The following is an 18,808-nucleotide window of genomic DNA, read 5'->3' as shown; positions in this document are numbered from 1 at the left end:
ACTCTGTTGCCAACCAGTGATGCTTCGCTTTCATTTGTTTCCATTATTCTGCTCTGCAATGCGTTTGAGCCATTTAAGAGGGGAGGTAAGTGCCAGCTCAGTGAAACTAGTACAGCCAGGTCGCTGTAATTTCACTGAGGAATTAGTGACATTTCACAGAATCCCAAGGCTAGAAGAACCTTAAGAACTCATCCCAGGTTATCCCCCTGTTTTTGGGTTCAGTTGCCTGAGCCATTCTAGACAGTGAGAATCCATTTCATTCTAAAATGAAAGATAAAAGCAAATCAATCAAATTGGGAAAGATAGAAACCGTTTTCCAGATTGAGATTCAATAATGCAATCATATGCCAGGCACAGACAAAATTAGATTACTGTAAATGCTCATTATCTCTTCGTCAGTTCAAACATTCTATAAAGGGGCAATACCTTCCTAGTCAGAGCCTGACACTCCACAATTCGTTCTGAGATGTCCAGAAACTTGGACCACAATAGCAATTCCTACAAATCTCCCTGAAAATTGTCATATTCGAAAACAATGAGCAGATGGACATGTGGGCACACCTGTGCATCGTGAGGCAAAGGGGGACCTCCTCATCTGAAGCACATACAGTGTACTGTGAATTCAGAAACAATTCCAGATTGGACATCTGACCAAGGACATCTCACAGCTATTTTGATGCCATCAATCAATCAATTAAGAAGGACAGCTTTGAATACCAGATGTTGCTCTAGCCCTTGAAGCTTGGGAAAGCAACAAAAATATTTAATGAGGACTCCAGGATCTTATCGTTGCACCAACCCCATTTGAATCTCCTGATACCCAAGCCAGAAGTTTCCTTCATTCTTTCAACATGACGTGCCCATTCCTATCTTCCCTGCTGGAGGCAGAGGCAAACAATTATAGTAGAAGTGTAGTTATTCTGAGGAATTTCTCTCTTAAATCTAATCTTTCTCATTGTTTTTCTTCAGTTTCCTCCTGTGGGACTGTCCACTCCCTATAAAATAGGCAGGCAGGTTCCAAATAGAAGGTATTGAGAATTAACCAAGTTATTTGAGCTGAATTAGCTCTGATATACCCCCTCTTGGAAAAGGTTAAGTAATCTACATCTATTGTACTTTAGGAAGAAGAGAAAGATGTTGGAATGTGTTTTTAGCTTAGATCACATTAGGACATCCTATCAATATTCAGATCATATACTTTTAATAGAAATTGGCAGCATTTCCACTGAAACACTACAAGTCGCATGAGGACATGACGACAGAGAAATCTTGGTTCGTCCTCCACAATGAGAAATCTACTGACGTACCCTCTGACATTGCCCAGCATGGGCTTCTAGTCTGGTTTCTAGATTCTGGTTTCTTCCATTCCAGGATCCATAATGCTCTTTGCTTCATTCAGCAAGCCTGGTTGAAATAAGTGGGTTAAAACAGGATCTGACATTACTCTGATCCTCTAATGGGAATTAAACTAGTCATTTCCTGCCAATGGTGTTTCAGGATGTCTGAAAACTCTGCGGGGCTAAGCCCATGAGGAAATTTCCAGACATCAGTGTTCCAGCTGGTTATCGAAGGGAACACTCATGGCACTGAAGGAGCATGGATGACAATCCCTGAATTTTTCTTGTACCTGATATTCTTCTGAAATCCTACCCTCAGAACCTTGAAGAGACCACCATCTCCCTTGTAACTTCATTATCGATCTCATATAGGATTGCCAACTTCTGAGAATAATTTTTACAAACAGCATGAACAAAAATCACAGACTGAGAAGCAGTGTTGCCTAGTAGAAAGAGCAAGTGCCTGGAAATCAGAGATCCTGAGCTTTATTCCAGGCTCTGCCATTTACCTGCTGGGTGACCTTGGACTAGTCACTTGATTCTTTTGGTGCCTCACTTACCTCATCTGTAAAATGAGGATTAAGTCTGTGAGCTCCAAGTGGGACATAGACTGTGTTCATCCTGATTAGTTTGTTTCTAACCTAGCGCTTAGAACAGAACCTGGTACATAGTAAGCGCTTAACAAATGCCATTAAAAAACAAAAAAAAAACCTCTCTAGCATTTTTATTGACAGATGCAAGGGGGTGGAGAGCAGGCGTTCCCATTGTGGGAGGTGGGAAGGAGCAACTGTTCATGTGGGAGGAGATGGTTGGACTCACGACACACACTATTTGTAAAAATCATTCGCAGCAGTTGGCAATTCTGACATCCAGATACCCATCACTTAAAATGGGGGGGGGGGGCAAACTGCTGGCGGTGATGACGCCCTTCCAAGGTTTCTCCTGCCACACTATCCCATGTGGAGATGGCCTGCATTTATGGACATCCAAACAGTTTTATGGGCTTTATGGACATGACCAATTTTAGCTCATTTTTATGGACCATAAAGTTACAGACAGTTGACAACCCTGAATTCTCACTGGAGCTGACTCTGAGCCTTTAAGAAAGCAGTATATGACAGTAATTTGGAAGACTCTCTGCTACTGCAATACCCATAAATATTTTCAGGTTTGAATCAAAAAAGCAGTCCGAATGCAGGGTTGTCTGACAGCTTTGGACGCCATAGAACTAGGACCAGTTGACCTTTAAAGAACCACCGTGAAAATCTGCATTTAGAGTCTTTTCATTTAAGAACAGACTTTTCTATAAAATGGTAGTTATGGAAATGCAGGAATTGGGTGAAACTTGCCTAGGAGACCTCCTCTTAGGCTAGATTTTCTTCAGATGGATTTTACCCAGAATCCCCTGCTGCTTTTGTTCCACTTCTCTGAGGCCTGGCAGGGAGCCTCTGTAGGTGGGTTATACTCCATATCTGAACTGTCTCATTACCGCAGAAGGTCATTCTCGAGTCTTTTAAAGCACTGAAATTGCATGGTTTTTTGCATTCTTCTAACAGAGGAATAGGTCAAATAGTTTTTGAAATAATACTGACTTGTTACTTTATAACAGTAACTGACAGGACGTCCAAAAAACTGGAGAAGTAACTAGTCTTGGGTAAAAGATCTCTAGAGACTTGAGTTTTCACAGGCCCTGAGGTTACATATATTAATTCTCCCCCTTGTTGAAAGATACACACATTCAGTTTTTGGCATTGTCTAAGGCAACGATGCAGGGAACACCTTCAAATCACCACTGGTGTGCGTGTGTGTATGTAGGTACTTATATTCCCACCTCCAATCACAGGTATCAAATGGCCATCTTCTGTGGCAAGAGGCGGCATCAGAAAATAAACAGATGAGGTATAAAATAAGAGAAAAAATGTTCTCCAGTAGCATATTCAATTTTAAGTTGGAGTTCCTTATTTAGGAGGCTGTAATAGCTTCTTTGGCAGAATGCTGATTTCTGGAATTGTTCAGTGCTAGCAAATCTCCATAAAATTTCAAAAGTGTGTCATACAGGATCCCATCTGAGAGGAGAGTTAATCAGATACTTTTAATTCTCTGCATTCATTTTCCTCAAAATAACACATTCCATCCATAAGATGAGTTCCAAAATGTGTTCTAAGCAAAAATAACCTGTTTGTTGCTGTTGGGAACAAAAAGACTAGAACAAGTCCCTTTCCAATTTATATCAACACAAAAAGGCTATTTTGATTTTTTCCTAAATGAGTTTCATTTGAGAACTTGACTGTCAAGTTTCTTTTTGGAACCTGTTTTAAAAGGAGCTTGCTGAACACAAAGATGCTGGAGAACTGCCCTGCAGTCCTTTTATATCAGGCTGTTCTCTGGATAGAAAGGGTTGAGGGGACTCTATCGTGCTTCTTGTGTAACCATTGTCAACAGCTCTATGGGAAAATCATTGATTCCTGCAGGACAAGGGCCTGAACTTTATGCAACTATAGATTGGGGAAGCCCTGATGGTTTCTGAATGAGCTCTGTGTATTTTATGTCTGGGCCTGGAGTTCATCTGGACTACGGCATTAACTAAGTTTGCAGATAATTAAGTTTATTACAGCCACCCTTGCTTTTTGCTTTGGTTATTATTGATTTGTTAGCTCTGAGGCATTCAGCAAATAAGGAAAAACCTTATCGATTCTCTATTCCAAAACATCTTGAAAGCCTTCCACTCTGTACTCTCAGGACAATAACAGGAGATCAAATCTATTGGCTCCTTTGGAAAAGTCATTACTTTGTCATTTATACAAATAAGAGCCGCAGCAAATGAAAGTCATCTTTCTTTGAAGATGCAGATTTATATTCATAAAGCAAATGGTCAAACAAGTGGACTCCCGCATGTGAGAAGATAGTAAATCCCTTGACAGAATGTCACCATTCACAGCTATTTCCGATGAAATGAACAGATCTGTTTCACATTTTAGTACAGCAAATGAAACACATTTCATAGTCATAATAGAAAATCTTAGTATAAAAATTAAAATCAGAATAGTTGTGGTGATTGGCAGAGCTGCGTCTCACAAATTAACCTTTCTGTTAAAAAAACCAAAACCCTGCAACCTACATTTTAATAGCCAAAGTCGCAACATTTTATGATTCAATTTACCTGTGGCACTACTTTTGTGATAAAAATCAATTTTATGTCACTCCACTCAGAGGTTGTGATTTTAACAATGCACACTCAGCCACGCTGAAATCTAGCCTAAATGACAGATTTTTCAAGCCAACTTTGAAATAAAAGTAGTTTAAAGAGATAGTCCCATGAGAAAACAGAGTAACCACTTTCTGATGGACTCACTTTCCAAAAAGTCTCCAAATAAACATGGCCAGAATTATCTCTTCAGATCTGCTTCACAGATTTTGGCTGTTATTTCTCCTGATTCTGAGAGATGTTTCGTAGGAAAATAATCCAGGGATCCAGAAAAAATGAGAAGTGCATTTTCCCCAAATCTGGCAGCATAGTTCTCTCATGGGAGGGCCGTGTAACATAAAGATGTCATATGGAACATTTTGTGGACATCACCCGAAACCTAGAGCATTTCTCCAGGGAAATCTCTGGCTGCTCCCTTTGCTCCATAGTCCCCTTCCCAGGGTCCTGGGACCGCGACTGCCATTTCTGAACTACAGAATCACCCGCGGGAGCAAAAACAGAAGGAAACCTGAGCACTTGAAATAAAAATATCAGCCATAAAAGCATCCATAGTGATCATAATAATTGTTGTATTTCTTAAAGTGCTTACTGTGGTCCAAGCCCTTGTACAAAATGCTGGGGTAGATACAAGATAATCAGGTTGAGCACAGTCCCTATCCCAAATGAGGATCACAAAGAAGGAGGGAGCTATTTTAGCCCCTTTTCCCAGAGGAGGAAACTGAGGCACAGAGGAGTTAAGTGAGATGTCCAGGATCGGACAGCAGATAAGTGGTGGAATAGAGATTAGAATCCAGGTCCTCTGACTTCCAGACCAATGCACTCTCCATCAGGCCTTGCTGCTTTAGTGTCTGCTGTTAGACATGGGATATAGATGTTGAAAATCAGCCCTATGGTATGAAACCAGGCAAATGGCCACTCTAATTAGCTCCCTGATTCTCTCCTTGTCTTTCCAGCTCTAGTGCTTCTTCGATGCTCAGGTTTGGACTTGAACCAGACTAGAATGTGTCGGTAGGTCACAGGGTCTGAAGGTCTGGACTCTAAGCTAGTTGAGGGCAGCGAACATGTCTATCAGCTCTGTTATATCATACTCTCCCAAGTGCTTTAAGTCCCAAGTAACTTAAAAACAGAAAAGACTTAATACATTCACTATACTTTCCCAAGATCTTAGTACAGTGATTTGCCTTCAGGAGGCTCTCAATAAACCCCACTGACTGATTGACTGATTGAATGCAATATAACCAAAAAAAGAAAAAAAAACAAAACTGTATGGATAACTGATCAAGTAAAAAGGGTCACTGGAATAAAAAAGTCACCTTTTAAAAAATGGAAATTTCCCTCAAATGACAACAGAAAAGCCTATAAAGAAGGGTAAGTCAGATGAAATGGGAAATTAGGTGGCCCAAAAAAAGGCCTTTGAAGAGAGCTGTGTAATGGATTTCGAATCAATAGAACCATTTAATTATTGGGCTGTCAAAGGTGCACTCAGGAATGGAAAAGAGATTGTTGAGAGGCTTAATGAATGTCTTAGTTCTGTTTTTATTGAGGAAGATGATAGAATAATATCCACATCCAAATAATTTTTTTGTAGAAGAAAGTTCAGAGGAATCTGATTGAACTGTGGTTACTGCAAAGGTGTGACTAATGGTAAAACTTAATTCACGTGTCCCAGGGTTGTTGAAAAGACAGTGAAGCCCCCACCCCCACCTCCCACTTCCCACATTAGTAGGGCCTTTACTCAAGGAGAGCAATCCTCCTCCCGAATGCTGCCTGTTGATAGGTCTACTGATTGGGAGCTTCATCGTGCATCAACCTTATTGCTGACCTCCTTGCCTCTAGGCTCTCCCCTCTTCAGTCCAGACTTCATTCTCCTGCCTGGATCACTTTTCTAAAAAAGTATCCCACACACACCTCCCCACTCCTCAAACCCATTGAAAGCTAATTGAGTATTTTAAAGCTGGTGGTGAGTTGGATGGGCAACTCTCCATCACATAGAAATTCCTCACCACCAGCTTTAAAGTACTCAATCAGCTTTCATTCATTCATTCAATAGTATTTATGACAGCTTACTATGTGCAGAGCACTGTACTAAGTGCTTGGAAAGGGCACTTCGGCAACAGATAGAGACAATCCCTGCCCAATAAAGGACTCACAGTCTAAACGGGGGAGACAGACAGCAAAGCAAAACAGATCAAAACAAAACAAGACAACATCATCAAGATAAATAGAATCAAGGAGCTATACACCTCATTAACAAAATAAATAGGGTAATAAGTAATATATACAAATGATCACAGTGCTGAGGGGAGGGAAAGGGGGAAAAGTGGGGGGGAGGGGAGGAGGAGCAGAGGGAAGGGGGCGTTCAGTCTGGGAAGGTCTCCTGGAGGCGGTGAGCTCTCAATAGGAGAAGAGAGTTGGTTTGGTGAATCTGAGGAGGGAGGGCATTCCAGGACAGCGGTAGGACGTGCCCAGGGGTCGACGGCAGGACAGGTGCGAATGGGGGACCGTCGAGAGGTGAGCGGCAGAAGAGAGGAGCATACAGAGTGGGCAGTAGAAAGAGAGAAGGGATGTGAGGGGGCAAGGTGATGGAGAGCGATGAAGCCAAGGGTGAGGAGCTTTTGTCCCATTCCTTCCTAGGTTTGCTACCTTCCCAATCCAGCCTGCACACCTCACTCCTCTAAAACACCAACTTACTATGTCTAGATCTCATTTTTCCTGCCACGACATCTGCTCACATCCTCCCCTTTCATCTTCAACAGAGCACCAGGCTCCCCCTCTTCTTCCCCTCTAGACCATAAGCTTGTTAAGGACAGGGAACGTCCCTGCTAATTCTGGTGTACTGTACTCTCCCAAGTGCTTAGTATTGTGCTCTGCACAGAGTAAGTGCTTAATAAATATGACTGATTGATTCAAAGCCCTACTAAAATCATATCTTCTCCAAGAATTCTTCTGGCTAATCTCTCATCTCCCCACCCTCCTCTCCCTATTGTTTCACCTATTCCACTCAGGGCTCTATCCCCTAAGCGCACTGAAATTCACCCCATCCCAACAGCAACAGCGCTTACATCCACACACTGGATTCTGCTTCTTCCCCTATCTGTCTTTCCCACTAGACTGTTAATTTCTTGAGGGCAGGGATCATGTCTCCCAACTGTATGTACTGTGATCTCTCAAGCACTTAGGACAGTGCTCTGCATACGGTACATGCTCAACAAATGCCATTGATTGATTTATTCATGTCTTAATCATTTAGTCTGCCTCCTTGCTTATGTCTGTCCCACTGAAGTTCACCACACAGCCGCTTTTTGGGTAGGAAAGGGTGAAAATTTAACAAAATTGTTGCTAGAGGGAAAGTTAAGAATTAGAAGGAAAAGTTAGGGATAGTGAGTGGTATATCCTGGTGCCCCATCAAAGACAGAAATACCGGGCTGGATGGAGCATTGACAGAGTAATGGGATTTCTTATGATTATGATAAGTTCTTATATTCTCCTTGAATTAGAAATTCAATGTGTGTTGCAATACCCTTGTCTTTGATTTTCCCTTTATAATAGATCTGTTCCTTTATTCACATCCCTTCTGAGGAGGGTAGATGATATTGGTTATTCATTTTCCTCCACATCAAGCAGAAACTTTTTATCATTCGCTTTAAAGTCCTCCACTAGTTTTTTTCCATTGTACTTATCAATACTCTTCACCTGTTACTCTCCAGCTCACTCAACCTAACTTCATCTTCTAACTGTACCTTTTTCCCACCTCTCCTGCCTCCAGCCCAACACTCCTGCCAATCCCCCTGTTTGGAACTCTGTCTCCCTTAAAAAAACACCAGATCCCATTTTTCTCCCCATCTTCAAAGCCCTCTTAAAATCCTACCTTCTCAAAGAAGCCTGCCCCAATTCATTCCAACCAACTCAAGTCACATTAATGCAACACTTACCCTTAGTATTTATGTATTTACACACATGCTTAGTACTTATATAACTAAGACTATATAACTATGCATAGTTATATAAGTGCTAAGTATGTGCATATATATACATACTTATGCATATACTGAAATATACCACCATTTACACATGGAACTACATAAATCAGTGGTATATTTCAATCTACTTATGCTACTTATTCATCTACCTTTTTACTCACCTATTTCATCTCTCCAAGACCTTACTATTATCAGTCATATTCTTATTCTTCTCTAGGAAGAGAAGTGAACTGGGCTAATTTTTCAGAACTCATTTCACATCTTCCCTGATTGCACTTAGTCAATCCTGAGAAAATTCAGAGAAAATACTGCTTCCTATAATTTTCCAAATAAACCAATTGAAAAAGCAGGCTTGAAAAGAATCTCAATCAATATAGCCCCCTTCAAATTCTCTCCTACTCTCTCTTCCTTTCTCTCTCTCTTTCTCTCCCTCTCTCTCTCTCACACACAAAATTTAGCATTTTTCAAATGCTTCATCTTTGTCAGGTGCTTTACCACCATTTTAGGGGCTCAGTCCAATTGCTGCAAGGTCTGAGAGAAACCTACCTCAAACCAAATGCAGCCAGCAAACCAGATGCTGCACCTGTTTATCTAGAGCAGAATTTGGATCCTAAGCTTTTCTCTTTTGATTTGTATGTGAGTAGTATTGTGCAGCTGTTCAAACCAGTGGGCTAATATGAAAACCAAATATCATTTATTCAGAAGGGGAATTAACTTTTGTAATAACACACACATTGCTGAAATTCCCCATGTAGATCGATAGCACTGTATTTTTTTCTCCTATTTAAATTTCCTTTACAAAGGTTTGCATTGTTTCATTGCCTTCTTTTTCTCTCCAATCTGAACGACATTTATGCATATGCAAGTAGGAAGAGGAAAACCCGTTTCTTGTATGTCCGATATTTACTAGTCTACGTATCTTCCACAGGCTTTCAACCTTAATGTACAGTGTAGAGAGAGACACCCCCCAAAAATCTCATTTCCATGCTAAGGAGACTACATTTTTACTAGCAATTTAAGAGATTGAGCTGAATTTGAGAATAGCCATTTACATTTAAATCGTATGTATACATTTATATATCAAAGGTTCCTTGGGAAACTGTCTCTGACTGGGTCCCTAGAGTACACTGTGCATGTGCAGGATTACCAAATCTACTACACGTGAAATAGGTATTGATAGGGAAGACCACAACTGACAGAATGTCTGGTGGGCAGCAATCGGAAGAGGGGTCTGCTGTCTTTGAAGAGAGATTCTGGGAAGAGTGGGATGCCGACCGGTGGGCTCAAAAACAGAGACAGTTCTGTGTGGCACAAACATATTAGGCCCAGCAGAAAGCTATTTTAACAATGTGGACAAAGAGTCAGTCGCACCCATACAAATGAATAGGACCTACCTCACTCAGTGTTATCTTTGAAAACCGAGGGTGGCTATGAATATATGAGTATATATATATACATATATATATATATATAAATATAGTGCTAGGAAAGTTTTGTGTTATGCATCTGACACGTCACTACAACTTAATGTGCTTGAAATAAAATCTGTGAAGATAAATGAGGCAATCCTTGGGAAAATACTTTGAGCTCACGGGAAGGAAGGTGTTATACAGATTAAAGGTCTCCAGTCATTTTTGCCCACACTGCATTTCTTAATCTAAGAGGTGGCCAAGGATATAAATACTTATACAAAAATTAGTAAAATCCCAGAGCTCAGGGGTCACTACCACTCAAAGCCCAAACCAGCTTCCCATGGCATCTGAAAACAATGTGTGTGTGTGTGTGGAAAGCCCTAGTCTTTCTGGGGCTTCAGAAAATATAGAGATCATTGGTAAAGAGGGAGAGGAGGGGTGCTTTGTACCCAAGGACTGTGTGCCAGGAACAGTCAGAAATCTGAACTCTCCTTAACATAATTTTGTTTTGTTGACTGTTACTTACTGTTATAGTTCTTTGTATCTGTTTATGCCCAATTAGACTGGGAGCCCCTTGAGGGATGGGGATGCTTTGGCATTGCATCCGATCTGTACCCAAGCCACAGATTTAGTACAGTCCTCGGGATATAACAAGCTATTAATATACATCTTAACAAAGAACTTATTGGAGGGATAGATTCATACACTGGTTGTATTAGTGCATGGCTGCCCTCAGTAAAGGATCTCAAAATGTTTTTCGGGTATGATGGAGTGACAATAGAGAACTTTGGCTTTCTTTATCCAGTGTGTATGCCGGGTAGAATTCACCAGATTCAGAATGGGAATTGCTTTGCAGTAGTAGTAGTGAGAAGCAGAGTGGCCCAGTGGCCCAGTGGAAAGAGCACAGGCTTGGGAATCAGAGGACCTGGACTCTAATCCCAGTTCTGCCACTTGTCTGCTGGGTGACCTTGGCTAAGTCACTTAAATTCTCTGTGCCTCATTTCCCGCTTCTGCAAAATGGGTATTCAATACCTGCTCTCCCTCAGACTTAGACTATGAGCCCCATGTGGGAGCTGATTATCTGGCATCTATTCCAGTGCTCAGTACAGTGCTTGACACAGTAAGTGCTTAACAAATAGCACAGTTATCATTATTAGCATTTATTAAGTGCTAACTGTACGAGCCAGGGGAAAGGTTATAGGGGTAGAAATTAGACATGGTTCCTGTCCCTCAAGGGGATCTCAATCTAACAAATAAAGCAGAGAGACGAGCTGATGATATAAACTTAAGGAAAAATTAAACAATGCAACACTAATATAACACAAATGAAAAGAAGCAATTGCATTGGGGTTGATGTGGAGAATGCAGATGAAGAGACATCTGTTAAGAGATAGCTGGTACTTTTATTCAAGCCACAGTGTAATTAGCATTAGGCCACAGCCCAAATAGAAGTCATTTTGACATATCTCTCCCTTTCCACAAAGCCCTTAGGGGCTTTCCATAGATTTTCAAATTAAAACGAAAACTCAAACCAAAGACTTCCAAGAAACTCCACCAACTGTCACTCCTCCACTTTTCTAATTGCCTCAGTCTCCCACTGCATCCTGATTTAAGTATTCCGGGCTCACAAAGCAAATCTCCACTCTGCTCATCGTACATGGAATACATGATCTTCTCTCTCAATGATGAATCCAGATAATAATAATAATATTCGTATTTGTTAGGTGCTTACTATGTGCCAAGCACTGTTCTAAGCGCTGGGGTAGATACCAGGTAATCAGGTTTTTCCATGTAGTGCTCACAGTCTTCATCCCCATTTTATAGATGAGGTAACTGAGGCACAGAAGTGAAGTGACTTACCCAAGATCACACAGCTGACAAGCGGCGGAGCCAGCATTAGAACCCGTGACCTCTGACTCCCAAGCCAAGCCTCTTTCCACTAAGCCACACTGCTTCTGTCTCTGAGAGTGGGATCACACTCTCTCCCACATGGAGCAGTGGTCTTCTCCACTTCTCTTCTCCAAGCCACGGCCCCTCCTTCCTTACCTCTTCCATGAGTAATCAGTGGTATTTAGTGAGCACCTACTGAGTGCAGAACACTGTACTAAACACTTGAGAAAGTACAGCAGAACCAAAGCACACATTTAGTCTCCCTAGAAAATCCCTCCTGATTACTGTCACTCTACTTGTTCGGTCAGCCACTTTATCATTTGTGTTTTCCTTTGGCAGTCCTCTCAGTACCCGAAACAGGCTTTGTGAAGAGTGGGTTGGTGTGAAGGAGAGACCAAAGAGTTGGTACAGCAGCCCAGGTAGGTGGTAGCTACCATTACCCTATTTATTTTGTTAATGAGATGTTCATCCCCTTGATTCTATTTATTGCTATTGTTCTTGTCTGTCTGTCTGTCTCCCCCGATTAGACTGTAAGCCCATCAAATGGCAGGGACTGTCTCTATCTGTTACCGATTTGTCCATTCCAAGTGCTTAGTACAGTGCTCTGCACAGAGTAAGCGCTCAATAAATACTACTGAATGAATGAATGGTAGCAAAGAACTGGACTGGGGCTGGGTACTGGGCTCCTAAATGAAACGGGCAGGAAAAAATATTCAAGGGGAAGAATTGGCTAGATTTGACTGAGAAAAAATGTTACCAAAAGGGAAAATTCCCTCTACACTGTAAGCTTCTTGTGGGCAGGGAACATGTCTACCTTACTCTGGAATATTGTACTCTACCATGCACTTAGTTCAGTGCTCTGCACGCAGTAAGCACTCAATAAATACAATTGATTGATTAGAGCTGGAAGCCCTAGCACTGAACTTATTTCAGTTTTAAGGCCCACTTAAAGCAGGAAATATCTCACACTAGTTTGGGACAGGCTGGTGACACTCTGTGAGCCAGTAAAAATTCTGAAGGCCTGAAAATTTCAAACTCTATCAGCAAGGCTGAATTACAACCTTTTCTAAATCCTACCTTGTTTTCTCCAGTGATAAGAGTAGTTCAATGGCTCATCTGTCGACATTCCTTGGTAGAAATGAGAATGTGGCTTCAGCTGTCCTTCAGTACATTTTTCTTCTTGCTACCATTAAAGGGTTGTTGGATATCCTTTTCTTTCTTGTTTTTCCTTCACGAAGGCGAAACAGACAATCAATTTCATTTCTCATCCAGGGCACTTGTCGCATGTGATGGTGAAATGGATTAAGATTTGGGTCTTCTCATAACTTCACAGGAAGGAGGAATGCTGAGAGGATGTTTCTGAATCTGTGCCTACAGGAATGGTATTTTGGCAAAGCAAGAAACATGGAATGAATGTCTTTCTTTTTCTAGTGCAATTTCAAGGGCGTAAAATTGACAAATCAATTGCCGATTGTGAAGAAATTGTGACCCAAAAGATCTCCTTCTCCCTTTTAATAAAGACAGTGGCTATCTCTCTCAACTAAAAAATGATTTCTCTGGGTTCTGATAAAGCTATACTTCAGTCAATTTCAGGCTTATATGTGGGGCTGGATTTTTATCCTTAATCTCACGCTATCTCCCCTAATGGAGCCTCCTTCAGCACTCTTGGAAGAGGAAATTTGTTAAACAAAGAAAAATCAAAGTACATTTAAATACGTGGGTGGTGGGGAAAGTGCTGCTGTGGTAAAAGAAACCCCCCCCATTAGAGACTGTGATTGTAAAATGACTACTTAGGTTCATAAATTGAACCCAAACTTCAAATCATCCTGCCTCATCCTTGAAGGAGCTGTGTCGGCAGATCAACCGTTGCCACTGTAACGATTGATCTTTGAGGGTAGGCTTTCTAATTATTTTCTGACCTCATTCTCTTTACATTGCTTTTTCAACTTATTTCCATACAAAGGACAAATGTCAAGCATTGAAATCCATTCAACAATATATACTACTAATGAGATTTAACAGCAGGAGAAGCGTAAATTCAACACCGGTTACTGTGCATCATATTTGAGGCATGGCAGCCTCTCAGATAAAGAAAAGGCACACCGCTCTCTGAGTTGCTAAAGATTGACAGTGCTATTTCAGCTAAGTTTATTGTTCATACTGAACCATTACAAAGTATAGTAAGAGAGAGAACAAATTTGATTTTGAAGTTGACTTTTTGTGCTTAGAGCATATGATGAGGGAAAATGTTCTGACAGCTCAAGCTTACTCAAGCTTAATGACAGATCTAAATTGGAGCTTGGAGATAAAAGAAATTCTTTAGTGATGCCTCCGTTGTCATTGATTGCTATGAGCAATTTTAAAGCTATTCAAGATGAGAATTGGCAGCTTGGATATAAAAGGTGAGAAAGTGGTACATAAGACTAGAGACTGGTGCAAATGCTACCTCAGACAAAAGAAGAACAGTTTTGTATTTTTTGTGTACATAGGTAATAATCGCAACTACTATAGACTTACGTATCAGCAGGAAATGACTCACTGAATCTACAGGGTACGTTTTCAGCACTGACTGGGCTGGGAAAAATGAAAATGAGGATCAGTTTTTGTAAAATCAACAGCAGCAAGACGGATGAGAGCAAAATGCTGCACCCAGAGCTAACAGCCAAACTACAGAGGAAATTCAAAGGGGACCACAAATTACGGGATTTCTTTCTCCTGATTCTTCTCTGAAAGTTTGGTTCTAACACCATTTAATGAGGTTCATTTGGACCAATTTGGACCATCAAGAGGAAAACTGGAAGAAACTCCAGGACAGTATCTATATAGAAATTTCCATGCAAAGCTCTGCACAATTAAGAGCAGCGTCCATAGGTCATCTCTATTACGTCCATATAGTTGGGAGTTATCAAATTGTTCTCTAAACTGATTCCTGAAATTATTTCCTGCATGATATTCTGTCCAGTTGGATATCTGCCAGTGCAAGGCTCTTGATCTTGGATAATAAGTAGAAGATGTCCTCCCAAGTTAGTTATGGTATTGATTAAGACACAAACAAGACAATCAGATTGGATAAAGCCCTTATCTCACACAGGGCTCACGGTCACCAAAGTAGAGTTCCACTCCCCCACTTGGTTCCCTGCTGGATGTGATTCTATTGAAAGACTGGCCTTACGGGTCAAGGTGGGTTCTGTGGTCCATCCTAATCTCCCATCTCAAAGGAGTAGCTAGCCCATCTGCGGCAGATGGGCCCAGAGCTATTTCTCAGGTGCTGACCAGGGTACTGCAAGTAACCAGCGGCGACATGCACGGGAAACACGGTGAAGGACGGCTATTACCTAGTGTTGTGTGAATATAGTACTCAGTGGGCTCCTGGATTTGGCAGGTCACTGTGGAGGAAGGTGCAGAGCTGAAGGAATTGAGATTCAAAGTCAATGAATCACTGATATGTACTGAGTCATAAGAAACATGTTGTTTGTGTGTGTATGTGTGTGTTGGGTGGGATCTTTTCTACCCCCATTCTTCCTTTGAGGAAACTCCCACCAAACCTCCACCAGTGGCTTAGCCCAGTGCCAGGAAGACAGCATGCATCCAGGATTAGCACTCAGAGTTGCAAGTTCTTGAGGAGTGGGGAAACAGGAACTGAACGTTTTTGTAGAAAACTGATCCGGGCAGCAGAGTGATATATGGACTGGAGTGGGGAGACACAGGAGGCAGGGAGGTCAGCAAGGAAGCTGTTACAGTAATCAAGGTAGGATAGGAAAAATGCTTAGATTAACGTGGTAGCGTTTGAATGCAGAGGAAGGGATGGATTTTAGCGACATTGTTAAGGTTGAACCGATAGGATTTAGTGACACATTGAATGTGTGGGTTGAATGAGAGAGAGGAGTCAGGATAACAACAAGACGGTTGCCCATCCACCTCTGCGTCAAAAAGAAACTCCTTACTTCATCTTTAAAATGGAGGTTGATACTGTGAGCCCCAAGTGGGACAGGGACTGTGTCCAACCGATTTGCTTGTACCTACCCCACAGCTTAGTACAGTGTCTGGTACGTAGTAAGTGCTTAACATATACTGCAATTATTATTATTATGGAGGTTAACTTTCTGAGACTTGTGGATAAATCTCCACAAATTTGGGCTTTGACAGGATCAAACAGAGACACATCAGGTTAGTAATTTTTCAATGGGAGACCAGCAATGGGTAAATAGCCTAATTTTTGCAGCACGTCTCGAAAACTACAACAATGAAACACTGAGGATAGGAGTGGTTCAGCATCACTGTAACACTGAAGGCTGGGGTATGGGAACTGCAAATTTATAAAAGAAATTCCTGGCATGGCCGGAGAAATCATTTGAGGCAGGGATTCAGGAGGCCCAAATTCTAATCCCAGCTCTGCCACTGTATGACCTAGGACAAATCACTTAAACTCTCTGTGCCTCAGTTTCCTCATTTGTAAAGCGAGAATAAGATATATGTTGTCTCTTCTGCTTAGAGACTCACATGTGACAAGCACTGTGTCTGATCTGATGATCAGTCAATTACTAAAGTTCTTAGCTTGCTTAGCTCTGTTCTTGGCATATAGTAAAAACCATAATCAATACTCAATACTAAAATTATTATTACTATAAATCATATTCAGATCATACATGATGAGTCTTGTTTGGATAGCATGTGATCCCCTGGAGGGTTTGCAGCAGAAATGTCCCACAGCTGAAACTTCACTAGAGAGACACAATTCTGTATTTCTCACAAAGGGGTTGTATCTGAAGAATTCTCCACCACTTACCAGAGAAAGTATAGTTTGGAGACTTCATCTCTTCTCTCTGCTTTATCTAGAAAAAAAGGCAAAACATCTCCTTTAATATAGCTTGATATGGGGGCTGTATTCTATGTGAAAGTATTTATAATAATGTGATCCAAAGTCACTGCAAAAATAGTTCTGACCTTCTTCCAAATGTATATAAATGGCTTAAAATAAGAAAGTTTCATCACTTCATGTGTCTACTTCCACTCATCTAGGTATGGAAAAGAATTGCATAGGATTCAGGGACCTACTTCAAAAAAAATTCAAACAGGAACTATAAAATAGGAACTCCTATTAAATTTGGATTTATTCACCTATTGCTATTCCCAGTCTCTTTGTTCTGTAAATAAGTTTGTGTTTATCTTGCCCATTACATTGGGAGCTCCTTGAGGGCAGGGATTGTGTCTTTTCCTTCTGTAATACTCTCCCATGCCTTTAATGCAGTGCTCTAATCGAAGTAGATACTCACCGAAGATCAAATTGATTCCAAATAACACTCTAACCTGGATGATAAAAGCTACAGCATACTATATAAATTGCCAAGATGATGATAGATTTTCAAGGGAAAGTGGAACAAAGATCAGACGCAGATATGTCAGAGCTCGGCCCGTATGTGAAAATCTTCAACAGATGCTGGGAGCTGCCTCAGAGAGAGACCGCATGACGTATGAAATGGAGGCTGCCTTAGCATTTGTACGGATGGAGGTGGTCGAGAGCCCGTTGGCTATATTGGGACTAGATGTTCCTTGGATTAATGTATTTACCAAATAGCCGATTTGGCAGTCTTGAAGCAGCAGAATGCAGTAAGCAGACTTTCTTTGCGTGGAAGGAGTGGGTGTGAAGCTAAATACAGTACTTGTGCCTGCTTTTAGCTAGGGTCCCAGATGGGCTGCCTTGCCCATCATTCTTCCGTCACCCTGTCTGAAGCTGGAAGTTGTCTGGATGTGACTCAAAATGGTGGGAACCAGAAGCACCAAGATGAGGTTCTGGAAATCCCCACAAGGGATGCCTCCGGGCAGGTCACTGAATATCACTGTCCATGGATTTGTCTTGCAGGCAAAAGAGCTGATAGACATTGCCCTCGCAGAATTTCATCTTCCCAGTTCAAAGACTCAAAAATGCCAGACTAATCCAGTAAAGAAACAACATTAAACAGAAGTATGGAAAATCCAGTTGCTGGTATAAAAATAATGTCTGGATAAATCAGGTCTAAGAAAGTTTTCAAGTGAAGAATTCCTTTGCATTTTGTCCTACTTTTACCTTGAATTCAATAATGTCCCAAGAAGGTCAAAATTAAGTCTACTGCTACAGAAATGATCACATTACAACTCTGACTTCAGTCACCCTCCTCTTGGAAAACGGTTTTGCTCAATTGCAAGATGCTCTTGTTTTCAATTCAGCACAGCTTCAGCCCAACCACTAAGATCACTTCGCATTGGAAACATTTAAGCACTATCATTGAGATGGGATAATGGAATCATTCGCTATAACAACTGCAAAGCAGCAGTGCCGTGCTGCTAAACAAGAAATAAGGGATTCAGACTTTCACGGCAGTCAGAAAATGCTAACCTGCAAGGCATAAACCAGCTTTGGTCTTTGCCCTAAGAAAAATTGCTTCCACCTAACTATTCTGAAACCATTTTGACCACAAACTGCAAAAATCTGCGATGTTGAGGGAGAACAGAAGTTGGGGCCAACAGAGACAGAGCTTTCATGTCACAAGGATTTTTAGCATCCCAATACCTGTCACAGCCTCCACCCTCCTGCCCAACCTGTAGAAAATTGGAGCATTCTCAGATACATACATACATCTTCCCCACCCTATTTACCCCCTCCCCCCGCCACTGACATTTCAACGTTTCCACCTCAAGTAAACAGTTGAGTAACCAAAAAATCAATCTATCAATTTTTTTATGGCATTTGTTAAGAGTTTACTATGTGCCAGTTCTAAGCACTGGGGTAGATATGAGGTAATCAGGTTGGACATTAATGTTATTATTATTACGGTATTTGTTAAGTGTTTACTATGTGCCAAGCACTGTTCTAAGCACTGGGGTAGATATGAGGTAATCAGGTGGGACATTAATGCTATTAATATTATGGTATTTGTTAAGTGCTTACTCTGTGCCAAGCACTGTTCTAAATGCTGGGGTAGGTAATCAGGTTGTCCCTCGTGGGGC

The 18,808-nt window shown here is 41.3% G+C and overlaps 1 long non-coding RNA gene across 1 annotated transcript in view; it reads right to left on the bottom strand.

Moving 5' to 3' along the window:
- Positions 1-16,658, bottom strand: part of LOC114816383 — a 52,854-nt gene extending 36,196 nt beyond the window's left edge. Inside the window, exons 1-3 of the long non-coding RNA XR_003764149.2 lie at positions 16,611-16,658; positions 14,342-14,398; positions 12,902-13,195 (exon numbers count right to left, since the gene is read on the bottom strand). This is a non-coding gene — a long non-coding RNA (uncharacterized LOC114816383). The remainder of the gene's footprint in view (positions 1-12,901; positions 13,196-14,341; positions 14,399-16,610) is intronic.
- Between the last annotated feature and the right edge of the window lie 2,150 nt (positions 16,659-18,808).

This window comes from Ornithorhynchus anatinus, chromosome 14 (assembly GCF_004115215.2).
Source record: "Ornithorhynchus anatinus isolate Pmale09 chromosome 14, mOrnAna1.pri.v4, whole genome shotgun sequence".
Taxonomy (NCBI): Eukaryota; Metazoa; Chordata; class Mammalia; order Monotremata; family Ornithorhynchidae; genus Ornithorhynchus; species Ornithorhynchus anatinus.
The sequence above is the reverse complement of the archived record's forward strand: the minus strand, read 5'-3'. Positions and strand labels throughout refer to the sequence as shown.